The sequence below is a fragment of the Anser cygnoides genome, chromosome 4, assembly GCF_040182565.1.
Source record: "Anser cygnoides isolate HZ-2024a breed goose chromosome 4, Taihu_goose_T2T_genome, whole genome shotgun sequence".
In the NCBI taxonomy this organism is placed as follows: Eukaryota; Metazoa; Chordata; class Aves; order Anseriformes; family Anatidae; genus Anser; species Anser cygnoides.
Window position 1 is genome coordinate 27,914,858 of NC_089876.1, and position 18,105 is coordinate 27,932,962.

Consider the following 18,105-nt stretch of genomic DNA (forward strand, 5'->3'; position numbering starts at 1 on the left):
ATTCACGCAGGAGTGGAGCAGTTTGAGGTAGCCAACATGCTAGGCAGGACCAGGCACGACCTTCAGAGTAAAAGGAGGGATGTGTGTTGTTTCTGTCCATGGGGTCTCTAGAGATTTTAGTTTTGTATTGGGAGGGTGTACACTTGAAAACAAGACATGAGCCTACAGCTGAAGGGAGGTGGGGGATCATCATAGAAAAATGCCATACAAAAAGGGTTGGAGGGGATGTGAACACAGTCAGAAATGCCCTGCTGCCTTCAGGAGAGGCTCTGCTGTGAGCAGTGTCTTGTGGGCAGCCCTGAAGAGTCTCCTTTTGTGGAGGAAAAGGAAACTCATGAAGGAAACTCTTTGATTGGAATAGGTGTTAATTATTTTCCAGTCTTGCACAACTGACGGCAGTAAGACATAAATGACCTCTGTGATGAGAGAAGAGCTGAAATGGGGAAATCTTTACCTATAAAAGTGAAAACTTCAGCAAGCTGTAGCTCATGTTTCATTTTGGCTGGCATGGTTTGATACAGGAAATGCTGCCCAGATGAGGTTCTTTACTGTGCAAAATTTTGATGAAGCTAATATTTGACATACTCATGCCGTATGTGGTATAAAACATGGGGTAAGTTAATGCAATCACCGGGATATCGTAGCGGCTCCCAAAGCAAGGGAGATTCCACCCCAGATGATATTTTGATGACCCCTCATTGTTCATTTGTTTTTAATTTATTTTTTTTAAATAGTCACCACAGTGTGCAAACAAAGGAGATGTTCCCTCACATATCTTACAACCCAGAATTAAATGAGAAATTTAATCAGAAAATGAGAAATTTAACTCATCAGAAAAGATTCAGGTTTAAAAACTAATCAAGAGTCATGTTTGATGCATGTAACTAAAATACAACAAGTGAAATACGACCTTTTCATGTGTTGGAACAGTCTGCAGTGTCTCAGTAAAAAAGAATGGATTCTGGGAGCATAAAACCAATCTATCCTCTATAGGGAATTTAGTCCCATGGAACAACATAGTGGATATCTCAGCATATTGTGTCTCTCTTGACTAGACATATGGAGAGGGAAGATATTTCAGAGACAAGATCTGACAAGAATAATTTGACATAAAAGCCTTGAATATGCCTAGTTGTTCAAAAGCAGTTAAAAAGATGTTTGCTAAACAATAGCAAATGCTTCTTTGGGGATCTAAACAGGAACAAATCCTCCTCATTTTATTGAGAGAGAGTATTTTAAGGAATATTCTGTTTTCTGTTGTCAGCTATAAAATTATTGCCAAAATAGGCAATGTATAAAAATTCTCTAGTATTTGAGTACTTTTAGCTTAAGGAATTTTATTTTGTCTTTCAATTTTTTATTTTTTTATTTTTGACAAATTGTGTTTGAATGTATAGACATTTTTTTTTCTCCCTCCTGCATTCAGTAGCAAAGACTCTCTACTGCTTTCCAGGCCAGTAACTGAGATAAAATGATCCAAATGAGATCATGAAGTTTTTAACCTATGCTTTTTTCCTTTTTTTCTTTTCTAGGCACATATGTTTCCTTTCCTAAAACATGTTCTTTTTGAATAACTGATGCCAACTCAACTTCTGGCCAAAAGGTAGATAGCAAAGCTTATTTCAAGAGCTTTCCTGTGTTTTTAATTTTTTTTTCAGACTTAAGTCTTGCATTGAGACCACAGAAAAATGTATACTGTATTCTGTTAGTGCCTGTGACAACCTCATTTCTGCAAACATGGGTTTAGCTCAAGTGTTAGTTTCACTCAGCCCTCAGCTGTGCCCATATGCCCACAAGGTGCAGTTTCACCAGTGCCCTGTCTGCTTCATCCTGGTCCCTCTTTGTCCCCACTGCTCTGCCAAGCAGCCACCTGGGCATCTTGCTGTTGGGTTTCCCTGACTCCTAGGGAGTCCAGACAGATGGATTTAACTTTAGTAGATGGGTGAAGGAACATCTATGATTTCCTCAGCCTCTGTGGAGGGCTATCTCCCACCTGAGGGAGATATTCATTTCCCTTGGCAAATCCCTTGGCAGTGGTGGGTCTAGGTAATGAATAACATGCTAGACCTGGAGGCTGGGACGGGATCCTGACAGAGAGATTTGTTTTTCCTCTGCTTTTGCCTTTGTGGGGCTGGCTGGCTGGCTGAGCCACAATTTTGCATGTTGTGGCGATGGAGATTTTTGAAGAGGCAAGCCACAAGGGGCTGGTGCTCGTTTCTGCGAGCTGTAAATTCTGCAGAGCATCTCAGTGCAATGGAGTCATATTTTGGTCCTCACTGCCTTTAAGGGTCACATCACAACATAGCCTGCCCTCCTCCGTGTTATCTGTCTCAGATTCTTCTCGTCTGGAAGTCCTCGATACCTGATAGAGTCAGAGGGAGTCCAGGTGGCCCCACCAAGGTCTGTCTGTGTGAGGGCACCCCTGGGAAGGGGCCTTAGATCCTCACGTGCTGCAGTTTCCCTTGGCCAGCAGAGAAGGTGCAGCTCCCTGTGAGCTTATCTGCCCAACCGTGTAGACATAACCTCAGTGTTTAAATTTGCGTCTAATCTGAGCTGGCTCCGGTGAACAACTGTGTCCTGTGCAAACATATTTCCTAGCTCAGGGCTCTGAGCATTGTGTCCCGGCTCCAGCATGAGGGGCCAACCATTTGCTACAAGGCCTGGCCCTGTCGCGGGGCCGTCCTGTGTTTCCCAGTCCCCGTGGTGCTGTGAAGAGTGGGCTGAAGGTCTGGGCTCACACCTTGCCAGCAGTCTCTGTGTGAGGCCCCCGTAGCTGCTTTAAAAAGGGTTTTACAGCAGCCAGCAGTTAGGTATTTCTGGATTTTAAGACACAGATCTGATCTCCAGGGCGAGTGCCCTGTGCTTGGATGTGCTGTACCCTCACCGCCTACAAACCGCAGGTGTTCGACTCAGCTGCGCTCAGCCGCTGTGTGGGCAGTGGATCCACATGTCCAAGGGCCACCGGGTAGCTGGTGTAGGAAGCAGGGAGCCTCTGAGAGACTGGAGAAAGGTCCGGAAGGAGACAGTGGGATCTGGTTTGGGATTCAGAAGAGCTGGGAGCAGGCACCTAACCCATTGGCTTCCTTCCTCACCTGGTGACACCTGCAGTGATGCTGGGCAGATGGTACAGCCATGTGCATGTCCTTCCTGGCAGTTTCTTGCTGGGAAGCCTGATTCCAAGAGCTGTCTGTCTCCATGGAAAGTGTGATCAAGCTCATACTTTCTGATACAGATGGCGAAAGGGCGGACAGGCCCTAGCAGGATGGGACTTCTCCCCTCTTGGTCACCAAGAGGTGGGAAGTGCAGGAGGGAGGGAGTGCCGTGTCTGAGGGTGGTTTTGGTAAGCAGCAGCCCAGAACACCTGCAAAACAGGAGAATGATCAAGAGAATAGGGAGAAGGAGGCAGCTAAGGGGAACTGGTGGAGAGAAAGGAGACATTCAGAAAGGCTGGAGAGAAACAGAATTCAAGAATTTCAAGGCCATAGGCAGATGGACTGATGCAAAAATTTCTGGAGGCCAGAGCACTAATTTACCTGCAGCTGCTGCTTTCTTCAGAGCAGCATCATCTCCTTGGACTGTGTCCATAGCCAGTATCAAGCATGGGGTAGACCAACCAAACCACACTTTTTGTAGCTCCCTGCTTTTCTTGCACAGTGAAGCATGCAGTGATATTTTGTCATCCTCCATGTAACTCTTCAAACAAACTCTGTGGCATTGCCAGCTGGCTGAAGGTGCACTTGGTGGACACCCAGCAGGAACCTGGGCTGCAGCCTTCTTGAGGTCTGTGACTGTTGGAAAGTGACCACCAAGAAATTGCCATCAGAAAGTGAGCACTGTCCCCTGTTGCACAGATAGGCTCCCTCCTCCCATGGATGCCTATGAAGAGAAAGAAGGAGGTGCCTGCTTGTCCCACTCACCCGTCACCCATACATACGGTCTTTGTGTGTAAAACGCTGTGTGTGGATCACCTGCAGTGTCTGATGAAGGTACAGAGTACAAGGAGATGCTATTCCTAAAGCAAGTGCAGGCCCTCACTGGGAACTGTGGTAGGAGTTTGTATTACTGCCAAATGAAGTCCCATCTGCAAGGAAGGAAACTGGGATATTCCTGGGATACTCCTATTGAGATGAGGTGGGACAAGGAATGACAGTGCTTTCAGGAATCAATGGAGATCCAAGGGAAGGAAAGGGCACATGAAACATCTGAAGTTTTGCAAAAGTAGTTTAGCCTAGTGCTGAAGCTGAGACCTTCACAGGTTGGATTGAAGGAGCTTTGGGTTTTAGAGGTTCCCCAGAAAGATCTGATAAAATACTTCCAGGCATAGCTGGGTAAATGGAAAGTGAATTTGTGACACCTCTGGCCTAGAATAGCAGGATGGACTGATGAGGTGATCAGCAGCCTGACTGCCATGGACAGGATGCTTTTTTCCAAAATAAGATGAAGTTGGCTCTGGCCAACTTGAAGCTTGTCAGCCGATGGGAGCAAAAACTGAAAGAATTGAAATGTCAGCTCCACACCTAGAGAGTAAAAGACCAAAGTAGAAATCCTTTGTGTGGACATGGAATCCAGCCAGTCAGAGGACTTGGGTAAGACATAAAACTTCCTACACTATTTATAACTCTCCACTCTGCAGAGGGAAGAATTCAGATGGTTACAGCCCATAACTCCTTAACAGGTTAATTTAACTTCAGTGCTGGAGCTCAGATGAATGTGTAGGAGGATGCTGATTTTCAAGCAACCAGCGTGATTCACAGAAGGCGCCTACAGGAGATTAGGGCTCTGCAGATGTGACCTCAGCTCTCCAAAGAGAAGCAAAGTTTGCCAGAACCAAGACAGGCTTTTGAGCTCGTTGCTCTGGGGGAGGCCCCCGGGAGTGAACGGCAGGGAGAAGTCTCAGGGGCTCGAGGTGACTGCTTGCTCAGTTTGATTCCAGAAAAGCCAGCATGAACTTTCTTGTACTTTCTGAAACGACACCTGCTTTCTGCAGGAAATGACCATACTCTGAGTCTTCATTCCAGTTCGGAAGGAAGACTTAAAAGATTTCTGGAATTTCTGAGAAAATAGAAATATCATTCCTCCTGCTACAAGACTGCCCTTACAGCACTTCACCAAACTCTTGGTTTGCTCTTTGAAATTAATGGCTGGAGCAGAACTGGGATTTTTCCTATTCGGCATTCCAGACATGGACCATTTTACAAGGTGTGCTGTGGTTACTACAGCAGTCATTTGCCTACAGCAAAGAGCCATCACGGTTGTCTGTTATAAACCTGTCTCCACTGAGGCAATCCTGTGAACTGTCATTCCTCTACAGGTGTATTCATACTTGCATCTTAGGAATTGTTTTCTTGTTGATGATTTTTATTTATTTATTTATTTATTTTCCTGAAATGATGGAAAAATAATATAATCATGAGTGACAGCTGTAGCCATTAAGTTCCTACAGCCAGTTTTTCTCACTTGAGAGAATTGATGACTGCAGGGGACATCCCACCTCCAAATGCTGCCTATCATCAACTAGCCCCTTTTACTTGGATTTCTCTAATGCTAAGCAGCATTGAAAGGATAGGGGGGAGCTTCATCCAGCAAGCAGCTGAACACCTTTGGAAATCACTCAGCCCACAGCCATGTACCAGAGGGATTTAATTAACAATGATGGGGTCTATAAAAGGCAGCTGCCAGATAGGGCTATAAAGAGAGGGTAATTTGAAGGATGGGGTTGTGTGTTTGTCTTATTAATTTATTTATTTTTCAGAAGATGCTGTTCTGGATTGAGGAGCTATGAGATAGAGTGTGCAGGTGAGTGTTTATAACATGAGAATAAGGCTGCCTTGTCAGGAATGAATATGCTGCCTAAATGTATTTTGAAGAGGGAATAGGAGCAATGAGTCTGAGGTGGAGGCTAGAGGTGGAAAGCAGCTAAGTGCCCAGGGAAATGACTTGATGGTACCCTGCTCTAGGGAGGCCAGTCCCAGATCTGGGTGTGGATGTAAGTATGTGAGAAGTTCTGTATGATGTGATTCTCCTGTGCTGAGGGAAGTGCTTGGAGAAAGGCAATACTAAGGACGTTGGTGTTCCTTAAAGTGTTAATTGTTAACAAAGGTTTGGAAAACTGGGTATGAGCAGGTTTTGCCTTGTAGACTCAGCATAAGGCTAAACCAAAACACTGTCTATCCAAGAGCTGTGCTTGTCTTGGCTTTTGGTAGTTCTCATGCTGGCAGCTGAATTCACTGTTGAAATGTGAGACCAAAAGGAGAGCAGCTATGCTTGGGAACAAAGAGAAACCCTGAAATACTATGTAGTACAGAGGATTGCTTGCATCCAGGAGCTGTAGCTGATCACAAAGCCAAGAACAGCAACACAAAACAAGAACATCTGCTGATGGGTATGAGTGCACCAGGCATGTGAGCTTTCAATAGCACCTGTGCAGCAAGAAGTCAGAAGTTGCTGATTTGTGACTGGAGGACTGCATGCACTTTTGTTATGTCCAGCTAACAAAGGCAATGAGACCCCTTGCTAAGCTGTGGCTGCATTCTCAGGGCAACAGTCTAGATGGGGACTGATTTTATAATTCTTTTAAAAATCTGCTGAGATTTTTGTTGTCAGATTCTGCGACTTATTTGCTTCCTGTTGCATCCTTGAACTACTACCATCCCAGTTTCTTGCATCATCTTATTTCTTTTTTCATACTGTGTTTCTGTTTAAATATTTGCATAAGTGACCTTAAAATTAACAGTATGGTAACTTCTCTTGTTTTCAGTCTTCGATGAAAGAAGTGAATCCTTAATACAAGAAACTGTTATTGCAAATCAGCGTCCTTTGTTCTTGAAGTGAAGAACACTTCTTCACTTCAGGTTTGTGTGCTGTGGCCTCTTAGTGTAAGGGTCAAAATCCCACATAGGAATGGCTGAGGACATCGAGGTCTGTAGCAGGGTGTTGTGATCAGCTGGATCACAGGAACAGTTTGAGGGTGCTTAGCATCTCTGATGTTTTACAGACATTAGATATTACAGGCTGCCAGTGTTGGTACTGGAGGAAGAAGGAAATTGTCCTGTTGATGAGGCTTGCTTTTTTTTTTTTAAGTAAAACTATGTAAACTAGTTTTTCATACGGAACTGTGAACTGTTTCTGCCTAGATTACTGACCAAGATCTGAATTTGTCCATGTTAAATTCCCAATCTATAGGAACCTTGGTGAGAGTAATTACTTCAGACTGCATTTGAATGCATCTTGCACCTCCCACTAGTATCAAAGGCTTGTAGTTGTCCAGAATATGATGTAGAAACCCACTTTCCAGAAAAGCTGCCTGTTCTCATACCGATGAAGAACCCACCCCATTGTCAACCTGTATGTTCAACCCTCCTCTCAGACCATTGCAGTTCCTCTCCCTTGTACCAGCTGGGAGATGATCCCTTGGCACTACCTGAGCATGGGGCACAACAAACAAACACAGGGTAAGCACAAAACACCCGAACTGCTAACAAAATCCAGTTGCTAGCACCAGTTCTGTGTGTGGTTATTTGAACTATTTGCTCAACAGGTAACAAGGCATGAGGATAGTGGTGGTGTTCGTTTTTTGGTTACGTGGATTGGAGTAGGCTCATGCAGCTTAGACCAAAGTAGGCTGTGAGGTAGTTATAGGGTTTAATGGGCATTTGAGGCTGACTTGCATCTTCTCAGTCTGGAAGCTCTCCCTAGGTGCCTGCAAGCTTTTGGTGTGCTGTTGAACCAAGCAAGAATGACCCACGCCTCAGACACTTAGCTCTTTTTGGTGCAAGGCTCAACAGCTTGTGCTACCCAGCTGTGCTGCGGTGGAGGGTCTATTGCTCTAGTCTTCCTGGCTGACTGCTCATCCAGGCTGATACTCTTCTCTGAAAAGGAAAAGCATGTGAAGTACTGAAGAAAAACAGAAGTGTGGTCTGTCTCTTATTCTGTTCTTCCAGTACACAGGAAGTGTAGCCTGGTTTTAGACTACTAGCCCATCCAGGCTGTCCATGTCTGTCTCCCACACTTGCCTTGTAGCATGGGAACGTCACGTCTTCAAATTCCTTTCCCTTTGACCAGCTAAGCTCCAGTCTATCCCTGGCTGCTCTGGAAAGCCCCTGGGCATGGAAAGGGAATGCTGTGCCTTGAGAAGTTTTGGGTAGGCACCGTCTGTTAAAGTTAAATTGGGAATAGGTCCTGCAGCAAATGTCTTCTTGACTGGCAGGGAAGCTGCCAGGAATATCGGCTACGGAAACTGCTGCATGACACAGCAACTCCTTTGCTCATCCTGCTGTCACTGGAGAACACAGGAAGGGTCCTAAGTACTAGGAAGTAGATTCTGAGATGTGTTCAAGTAATTGTCATATGGTGTTAGTGGTTGCAGATGCAGACAGGGAACAGATTCTTGTTGTAGGCTTTAGCTGCCTGATACCCTGACAAACGTAGAGCTACCCACACCTGGAGAATCACTGCCCTGGGTGTTTGACTTTTTTTAATGCTTTCCTATTCTGGGACTTCTGTGCAGCTGGTACCCATTTCATAACTAACATGTGAGGTGGAGGGAAGAAGTTTCCTGCTCTGTCAAACTCCCACAGCCTAGGATAAGAACAGGTTGAAAGGATATGTATGCAAGTTAAGTAGTGCTGGAAACTGCAGGAAGTGTTGTTAGTGCCTACACAGATCCCTGCTTGGAAGAACCCTCTGTCACCAGATGGATATCTTCTGGTGCTAGAGAGCAACACCTCCCCTCTGCTGTCATTAGCTTTTGTGGTTGGAGGCTGAGCTCTGGAAATGGAGGGGAAGATGAATTCACAGCACTGCAGTCCAGGACCTTACACAAGTGATCTCTGCTGAAATAATCCAAGTGTATCCTTCCCAACTGACCAGAGGTGAACTGGAATATGTGAGTTTGGATCAGATTTGGGTGGCAACCATAATTAATATGAATTAGATGTCTGTATGCTAAAAGCCATTTGGAGTTGCTTAAGGAAAGTTGACAAATACGTGTCTTGGTGAGATGTCTTTCCTAGCTCACTTCAGTGCGAGAGCTGTTAGCCTCTCATTCATGGGGCATAATTATGCAGAAGCTTTCCTTCAGGGTAGCAGTGCATTATATCCCTATGGCTCTTAGTACTGTGAACTTCCCCAGGCAGGGGGAATACATAATACTTTAATGATCAGCAATTTCTCTTGGCACTGAGAGCATGTAGCTCAACACAGGTGTTCTGTATGTGCGGACTATACTGTTTCCTCTTAACCTATTTAAAAACTTGTGTGCGCATAGCTTTTTGGCTTAGAAACAGAGAAAAATAATACCAAGGACAATTTCAGCATAGGCTATAACATTCTGCTTTCCTATAGTATGCATTTTGGGCAACATACTTCAATGCTCTGAACCAAATGAACACATTCACATTAAATACTCTGAAGAGCTTCTCTGTAATAAGAGGAAGATAAAGACTCAGTCTCAGCCATGATTTTCTTTTTCCCAAATTACTTTTTCCAGTCCATATAGATACTTTCTAGGTAATAGAATTGCAAGTTGTTTAGCTAGTCCTTATTAGTTTTTTTGTTTGTTTGTTTTGGACAATAAAGTATGTCAAGGCCAGGAGAGGAGTGATTTCAGGACCTCATTGTGCGCTTATAGACATCCAAGCAGGATAAGAAATTATGCATGTAGATGTCCTGGGACAGATTTGTCCTCTGGCTATTAGTGCTAGATTATTGTGTAGATGTCTTTCTGTGGAGGGATGAGACTTCAATGGCTACGCTCTCAAACGAGGCAAATAGTAATGCCCTGCTCACTTAGCATCTGTGAACCCTGATATCATGGACAGGATGACTTCCTTGTATGATATAGGGGAGCCTCTGTGCTATGGTCAGTGTCTGACAAGTTAGACTGGAAATATGGAGCCAGCTGAGAGAATCTGATACAGGACCTTTCATCTTCAGGAGAGTGTCCTGAAAGCTCATGTGAGCTGTACACAGCTGTTTGGCTCTGCTCTTGGTTATATGATAAGGGACATACAGGCCTCTGGTAAAATGGCCCTTAAAGAAAACCTCTGATCAGTGAAAAGTAACTGTTTTAGTTGTTTGTACAAAACTGAGCATACCTAATTTATTTGAAATCACAAAAGCAGGTAATTCCAGGATCCCAATCTTCTATTGTAGTAACTATTATTCTTCTGTTTTCTTTCCTATTTTTGGCATGGTATAGATTTCCATAGCATCTGGCATGCAGTTTCCAATGAAATAAGAACTATAAAATGCCTTATTTCCCTCAGGAACTTGCATGCTAATTAAACCTGTACTACTACAGCTGATCTGAGCCAGATGAAATCAAAGCCTCGAGTCTATACACCTCAAATTTGAATGGCTTCAATTCTCATGGACTGGATCAATTTGAAGGCTTCAGAAACCAGCTGCAGCTCCTTGGAAGCTATAAAAGGTGAGGAAAAATGATTTACACCTGCTGAACAAGCCACAAACTGAATTGTAGTTGGCCAGCTGTCATCCATTTTTGAACCTGGCTTCAAAGCACAGTACTGTATTTTACCCCTCTCCTTGCTCATTTTTAAGAGCTGTGTATTATGAGATTATCCTCCTTACTATCACAGTAGTAATGCTATGTTCTGATCATCGTGATCTTTAGGATGCATTTCTACTTAGAGTTTCCTCTTAGAGTTGCATACAATTGGCAGCAGAGACTTCTGGATGTTACCAGGCAAGATCACATGCTTTAAGTGCAGTTAGCATCCTTCTTTAACTGTGTTCATAATTCCTCACAAGCTTATGATTTTTGAATTTTGATCTGTAACTCTAGTGGATAAAATCTGCATGAATTTTGGAGAAATAAAGCCTCTGTAAGTGAAGCTTGATTAGCAACTGCTCCACAAGCACCTCTAAACACATCTGGACACCATTTGGTCCTGAAAAGCACATGTGCTTGTTGCTTCTTGTCACAGCTGTAAAGTAGTGATGGTGCAGAGTGACCAGCAGAACTGAGATCAGAGTTCATATCATCAGCATGACAAGAATCAAAATACTTTGGGTGAGGTGGTTAGGATAGAGTTGTCCAAGCAAACCATATTAAGTTGCCAAGCTGAAAATGCTTAAATTGTCTATTGGGATACCATGATGTTTTGCTGCTGCTATTCCCATGTGTAAGAAAAAAATCACATAATGTTCTCTAAATTTGCAGTAACTTTTTGAAAGCCTTGAGAGGATTGACTTTTGGGACTCATGCGCAGTGTATTTTCTGAATATTGCCTCCTTTTGAAAGGACACGCAGAAGTGTTAACTGTTATAACATGGGATAGTAAATAATGGATCTGCATTTTAATTTAGTATTAGAGGAAAGAAACAAGAAGAAAAAATAAGCAAAGGGCTCAGGGAATAAGAAATATAAGTTATTCTAGCAATGCGCACTGAAACATGGCCCCATCTAGGGAGATCTGCAGAAACTTGACTTCTGCACAAGCTATTTTCTGTATGAAAGGGCATCATGGCACTGTGCCTTTAACTTGTTTTCAAGAAATGCCAAAAGCAGAGGTTTGAAGGTGAGCTCCTCAGTCTTGTGTCCTTTTCCTTGTTTGCATAAAACGTTTTCACTTTTGTGCCTTTTCTTATTTGTAAAATCATATCCATGAGTACTTCTACCTTCTGCAGTGTAAAGATGTTCTGATGTATTGAAAACCATAGTATTCTTGAGGCCTGAGTTGACAATGCCAAAAGTCCCTATTATTCAATGCCTCATCCCTGGATGTAGCTTATTACTGACTTGTAGCTATTATGCTGTTTCTGCTTCCAGAAGGTCACTCATGGTTTGAGAGGACAGGAAATGTCTCATGGGGGCTTTTCAGGCAAGCAAAGCTTTGTCTTGTATATTGTCTCTATTAATCTCTGCCAGACAATGGCAAAGAAGGAAATCATTGTAACCTTTCAGGGCATTGACAAGGCTGTCTCTGTACAACCGATGACATTCAGATGGGATGTCAAACATCATGGAGGTTCTGCAATGACAGGCATTAATAAGCATCCCCTGCAAATTTTGTCTGGAACAGCATTCTCAGCTACTCATAACTGCTTAATAGTACTGAATTGACTAAATAGGTGATCTTCTGACAGTATGAACTTTGTTGCATTTTCCCACACTACATTCTGAGATTATGCTTGGCTTTGCAAAAGATAAGGTAATATTTTTAAGTTGCAAGCATCTGTAAGTGAGATCTATTTCCCTAAGGACTGGTTCTTCTCAAGCTGTCTGCTTGGGTTTCCCTCCCTTGGAAAAGGGGGATGTGCCACTGAGACCCTTTCCATTCCTGCCTTCCTCATGGCTTGTGGCTAGGACATGGTGTGATGTCTGCTAAGGGCTCCTAGAGGAGAAGGCCACTTTCATTTTTGAAGTGAATATTTAGAAGGGCTGGTTGCAATGTGACTAATAAAAAATGCTAATTATGATACAGTTCTCTCTGAGACTCCTCCAAACATCTTGTACAAATCTCATTGAAAGCTAGAATTATGAAGCTGCAGTTCACTTTCCTGGGGGCGAAGCAGAATCATAGTATTCATTTGCTTAGTCACAAGAGTCAAAGCAAAGTACTCAAAACAGGATATGGTAAGTAGTAAAAAACAAAATAGCAAACAAAAAAACCCCAAGTTATTAACTTAATTGCTGTGAATTGTAGAAACGAAACTGATGAACCACACAGATAAGTCGTGCAATGTTATGAAACATGTCAAGGAACTGATTAAATGCATATATCTTTTGTACTTAAGAATGATTTCTGGAAGTTCCTGACCCTAGTCGTGGCATGTGGCAGCTTAAGCATCGTGTGTCTGAGATCTAAATATAGTGAGCCTGAATCTCTCCTGGATCAGTATCTAGAGATCAGAAACGACAAAGGACCTGCTGTGCATTGGGACACTCCTGCTTCTTCCTTCTGTCCAGTGCATTGTGAATTACTTATTCAGTGCCACTTAATCATTAATTACTTGGTTGTTTTGAAAGCCTGTTTATATTGATGGTTATAGCTGTATTCATATCTAGCCAACCCATGAACTTATCTGTTCTCAGATGCAGCTTGTTAAGTTTTAACATGTGGTTGCCCTGCATGGGGAGACACTAACATTCTTTTCTGTGCAATTGCACCATCAGTCAAGGACTGTACACTTCCTCACTCCTTGAGGAAATGTCTCATGGAGTGAGCTGACTGTTTTTTCAACAGGCTCCCCACTGCCATTATGATGCAGAAGCGGAGTTTCTGCTGGGGCCTCCTCCAGCTGAGGCATACTTTCACAGTAGACCTCTGCACCCGAAATATGAGGCACTCCAGGAGCAGCAGGCTAAGTCAGACTACAAAACTGATTTAGCTTTGTATGGTTTTCTAAGACATAGCTGTTGTCCCTGAGTAAAGGATGGTGGGGGAGAAACCTTTCAATTGTGAGTTAGGTGGCTGTACACCAGCACTGAGTGGCAATACCTAAATCAAGTCATGAAATCCTCCTCGTGAGGAAGATGACAAATGCAGTACCTTAGTACCCCATTTAACACTGTAGAGAAAATGTAATATCTTTTTTTTTCCCTGGAGGAACCTATTAATGACTAAATCAAAATCAAGTGATTTTGCACAGTAATTAGTGTGTAGGGGACTGATTGGCCTGGCTCCTCCATGGCCTTAGATGGCTATGGAGTAACTGCACACAGCTGAAGCACTCCAGGCCAGCTGGTAGTGTTCTCAGGCAAGAGGTACTCATGACTGGATACAGGATGCTATAGTTAGTATTAAATGGAAGCAACAAAAAAATCCTTGGCCTCTCTGAATGTGTGGTCTCTTGGGGTATATAACTAATAGATACTGGACTCTTGCTTATCACTTCTGAATGTAATGAGTATTTTAACAGCTTTGGAATCTGCTTCTGCCAAAGTAGTGGAAGCACTCCCTACAAAAGCAGCTCTAAAACTAACTGTATGCCTGCCTGAAGTAGGGGAATTCCCAAAGAAGTGCATTCTCTGTGTTGAGTCCAGAGTTTCTGGAATTCTTGTATAAATGAGGTTTATTTTTCAGCAGGAAGACTCATAAAACTTACTCTTATGCAAGCACCGCTACTGAGTGCTCTAACTGGATAACTATTTTATTTTTTTTAAGCCAGGTGAAAGTTGAGCCTTATGAAGATCAAGAAAGACAAAAACAATAAATAGCCTTCAGAAAGAAGAAACCGTTGTAATGATATGAGCCAGGTACTGGCTGCCTGGAGAGCAAGCTGGGCATGAGCTGTAGTGTTTATTGCAGCAAAGAAGTACAACAGCATCCTGGGCTGCGTTAACAGCAGCGTAGCCTGATCTCACTTGTTCAGTCAAATCTGGATATTTCATCTAGTTTTGCTTCACGTTCTACCTCCCCAAGCAATACAAGGAAGACTTCAATAAGCAGGAACAAGTCTGGGGTAAGCCACCAAGCTGACTGAGCAAGAGCGCTTCTCCTGTGAGGAGAGACTGATGGATGAGGGCAATGCTTCTGTGTCAGTTTCATTTGGCTATTTTGCCACATCTTTGAATGATGGACCTAAGGCCTTCTGATGTGCTATACACCTGTGCTTGTATTGGTGGCAGGTTGCTGCCTCAGATGACAGATAAACTGACAACCTAGCTAGCCCATCCCAAAGAATAAATATGTACTCTTGCAGTTCAACAGCTGGGAGAATCTTCTTTCAGAATATATGTATATATACACACACTGCAGACTATATATATGTGTGTGTGTATATATATATATGCACACACCTCTTGGAGGCAAGTAAATTACAGTTAATAGGAAGCAGCTAAGGTGTAGTTTTGGCAGAACCAACCATATTTTCTCCCTCTGATGTGAAAAGATCAATGTGATCAAAGAAAGTCCTACTGCTTAAATGGTTTAAATGTGCAATAAAAAAAGTTAACTCAGAGAAGCAAAAAGTTTGTTTTTTGAAAGGCAAAAACTGCTGTTAAATTAGCTTCAATAACAGCAATTGTCATTTGTCATGACTTTTAATACAGTCAAGAAGAGAAATCTCAGTTTAGTGTCAAATTTATTAATATGGCTTAACATGGTTTTCACATCTGACATATGACTGTTCTATTCAACTAACCTGTGGCAAGGTTTTCTGGAAGAAAAGAGGGCCAAGACTTAGGTCTGGCTGTTCAGACTGTAATGTTTACAGTCCTGACAAGAACAGATGCTGGTACTTTCATGGGATGTTTAACTAGTGTTTAATAGCGTGAACTCCATAGATGCATCATGCATTTAGTTGCCCTTACTTCAGAAAATGTAAATAAGAAACCATCATAAAGCAATGTGATTCTGGCAATGAATGTATTCTTAATTTTAAGATATGTGGAGATTGCAAACAATGTCTACATGAAATGGTCATGTAGCAAAATGTTGAGAAATAAAACCTATAAAAGCAACTGATGTCCTGTAGGCAACTCACTTCTTAGCTTCTTAATTTACATGGCTTTGTCTTAGAAAACAACTTGGCATAGCAAGGCTTCACCCACTTTCAAGAGTGGGTGTATTTTTAATTTATTTTTTTCATATCTGCTCTGTGGATTGGTTTGATCTCAGTTCAATGTCATTAAGTTGAATTCATGTGTTTCAGCTGAAAGTGTTAATTTCTGTGCGGTCTGTGCTGAACTGAATTTTACTCTGTATATTTTTCTCTTTCTTCCTGGTAACATAAGCTAAAGTAGTTTTTGTAACTTAGTACGTCCACCAGATCTCTATTGCTAGCTTGGCATTTGCAAGGGCTTTTAGGCTGTCATCAAATATACAGTAGATGCTTTCCTAAGTTTTATGAACGCCTTTTGTTTCTTGATTGTACTAACATCAGTATTATGGCCATATAAAATCTCATTCACTGTCTCTCCTTGCCCTTGCCAGAGGCAAGAAAACGTTCTTTGTTGAACAACTTCCTGTGTCTCATTTATGAAGTATTCTTCATCTGGTCTTCTGTGTATCCCAAGTTTGTTGAAACAAAACACAATCTCCAGCCAATTCACACACATGCTTTCCTTAAGTTACCTGATGCATCATCTGTATCTGGGGTATGGCTGCGAACAAATTCCTGACTTTTACCAGCCTATTACTCTTGTTCCAGGAAGGGTAGGTTCCCTTATGTTTTCATTCATCTCCTGCATATCTTCTCTCAAACGCTTCTCTACCACTGACTAGTTTGCCTTCAGAAATAACTATTGCATGTGTAGCAACTTTGTGCAGTTTGGAGAAATAGCAGGACCTGTCAACATGACCTTGTTTACAGTTACTAATGCTGTCAGGGGGATGAGACTGTTTATGGAGCAATCACAAATGTTTCTGGCCCCCTGTTCACAAACAGGCTGCTATGGTCATTGTTGTCCATGGCAGCTGATACTGTGTTCTTTTCACCTGATGCTAATGCAATTTGGTAGTTTCCACATCATCTAAAACACAGGTAGTTGTTAAATAAATCTTCTTTCCTCTCCATCTATGTGGGGTTAGGAATCTACTTTTTCTATTCCTCTTTGATTTATTTCTCCACTACGCCCAGTTTCTCACTTATCTGTAGGAAGCTGTTCTCTTTGGCCATCCTATTCAAGATTCAAGGATTAAAAAGACAGCAGGAACATGAGGCATGCACATTTCATTCCTTCTCTGTTCTTTCTCAAGGTCTTTCTATGCGTGTTCATACATAGTTCCTGTTTGCTAGGGGGACACTTGAAAAACTGGCAGGGGAGACAAAGGTACCAGCAACCTTGCCTGCTTTGACATCGTTAATTGCCATGGGATTGTTAATTCAAGTTTCAGGCATTGTCTGCCCCTACTTTACAGTGCTACTCATGGGCACTTGGAGCTGGCTAAGGGTAGTGAAGGCAGTGTAATGTTTGGCAGGGTAATACCTGAGTATAGCTGGCTTTCTGCTCCTCCTACAAACACCTGCAGATGCATAGGTAAACACTCTTCCAGAAGGCTGGTCATCTCTCCTGTGTAGGTAGAAGAACAGATCCCGAGGGGGTGATCCAGGTCAAGAACAGGAGACAAATAATACCTTTGTATGTTGAAAATATTCCTTCCACGAGGAATAAGAAATGACCATTGGCCTTAATGAATTTGCGGTTTCTACTGTAAACCAGTTATTTCAAACAGTGGTGGAAAACCCTGGGAGACTGTGGAAAATTACAGGTCAATAACCAGAACCAAATAATAACATAACATTGAAAGGAAAGGACCAGTGCATTACAACTATGCACTTTATTTTACCCCTCTCTGCGCTCTTCCCTCCTTTTGCCTGCAGACTACTCAGTGCCAGTGAGGCTGAAATAACAATAAAAAGGATACTGTTTATTTCAAACCTTGCTTAGAGCAATAAACTAGGAAATGGAGGGAATTTGATCTGCTTGGCTTTGGTCCTTAACATTTGCACTGACTCAGCTTTGGCTGTTAGGGCTGAAGAGGGGGGCACAGGAACCAAACAACCCCCCTCCTTTCTGTACGGAATACCTCAGAGAAAGACATTGCATCTCCTGCTGCTGATCTACAGAGGTACCTCCCTCTGTATTTTTAACCAAAAGTAACTGAAGTCCATCCCATCACAACCAACATTGAGGTGTTCTAAATCCTTCCCTGTAAGCTTAAAATGGAAGCTATTGCTGTTGTCTTTGGCAGCAATTCATCTAGCATTTAACTTTGTTAGCTATATTTTGAGTCTGATATAGCTGTTAGGATGCTACAGCTTCCTCTGGATTGGTGAATTTAGTTTATAGGCAGCCTTGACAGCTTACCTGTGAAGACAAAGGATGAATCTTGTGCTTAAACAAAGAGCAAACAATAACCAGTATCAGATTCCATTCAGTCTTGAAGTATTAGCTAAATGTGATGCATAATAACTAAGCTGTACCCTATATAAAAAATTAATTCAAAACTTCATCAGCTTCGGTATTATCAGGGGAAGTTAAATGCAAGTCTCTAAAGCTGTTCTTGTTAGTGAATACTCTGGTCGTCCTGCCGTAGAGAGCAGTATCATATGATAAACTGCATAACTCTCCTTCATCCCATGTCCCTGCTGTGACCAGACCATTAATGATAACTGCCTAATTCTCCAAAGGGGATT

General features: G+C 42.5%; 1 long non-coding RNA gene across 1 annotated transcript; it reads left to right on the forward strand.

Moving 5' to 3' along the window:
* The first annotated feature begins 5,698 nt into the window (after positions 1-5,698).
* On the forward strand, positions 5,699-17,178 carry LOC106030783 (uncharacterized). Its single transcript, XR_001203951.3, has 3 exons — positions 5,699-5,796; positions 10,266-10,429; positions 14,130-17,178. It is a non-coding gene; the product is annotated as an uncharacterized lncRNA (long non-coding RNA).
* Positions 17,179-18,105: the final 927 nt, after the last annotated feature.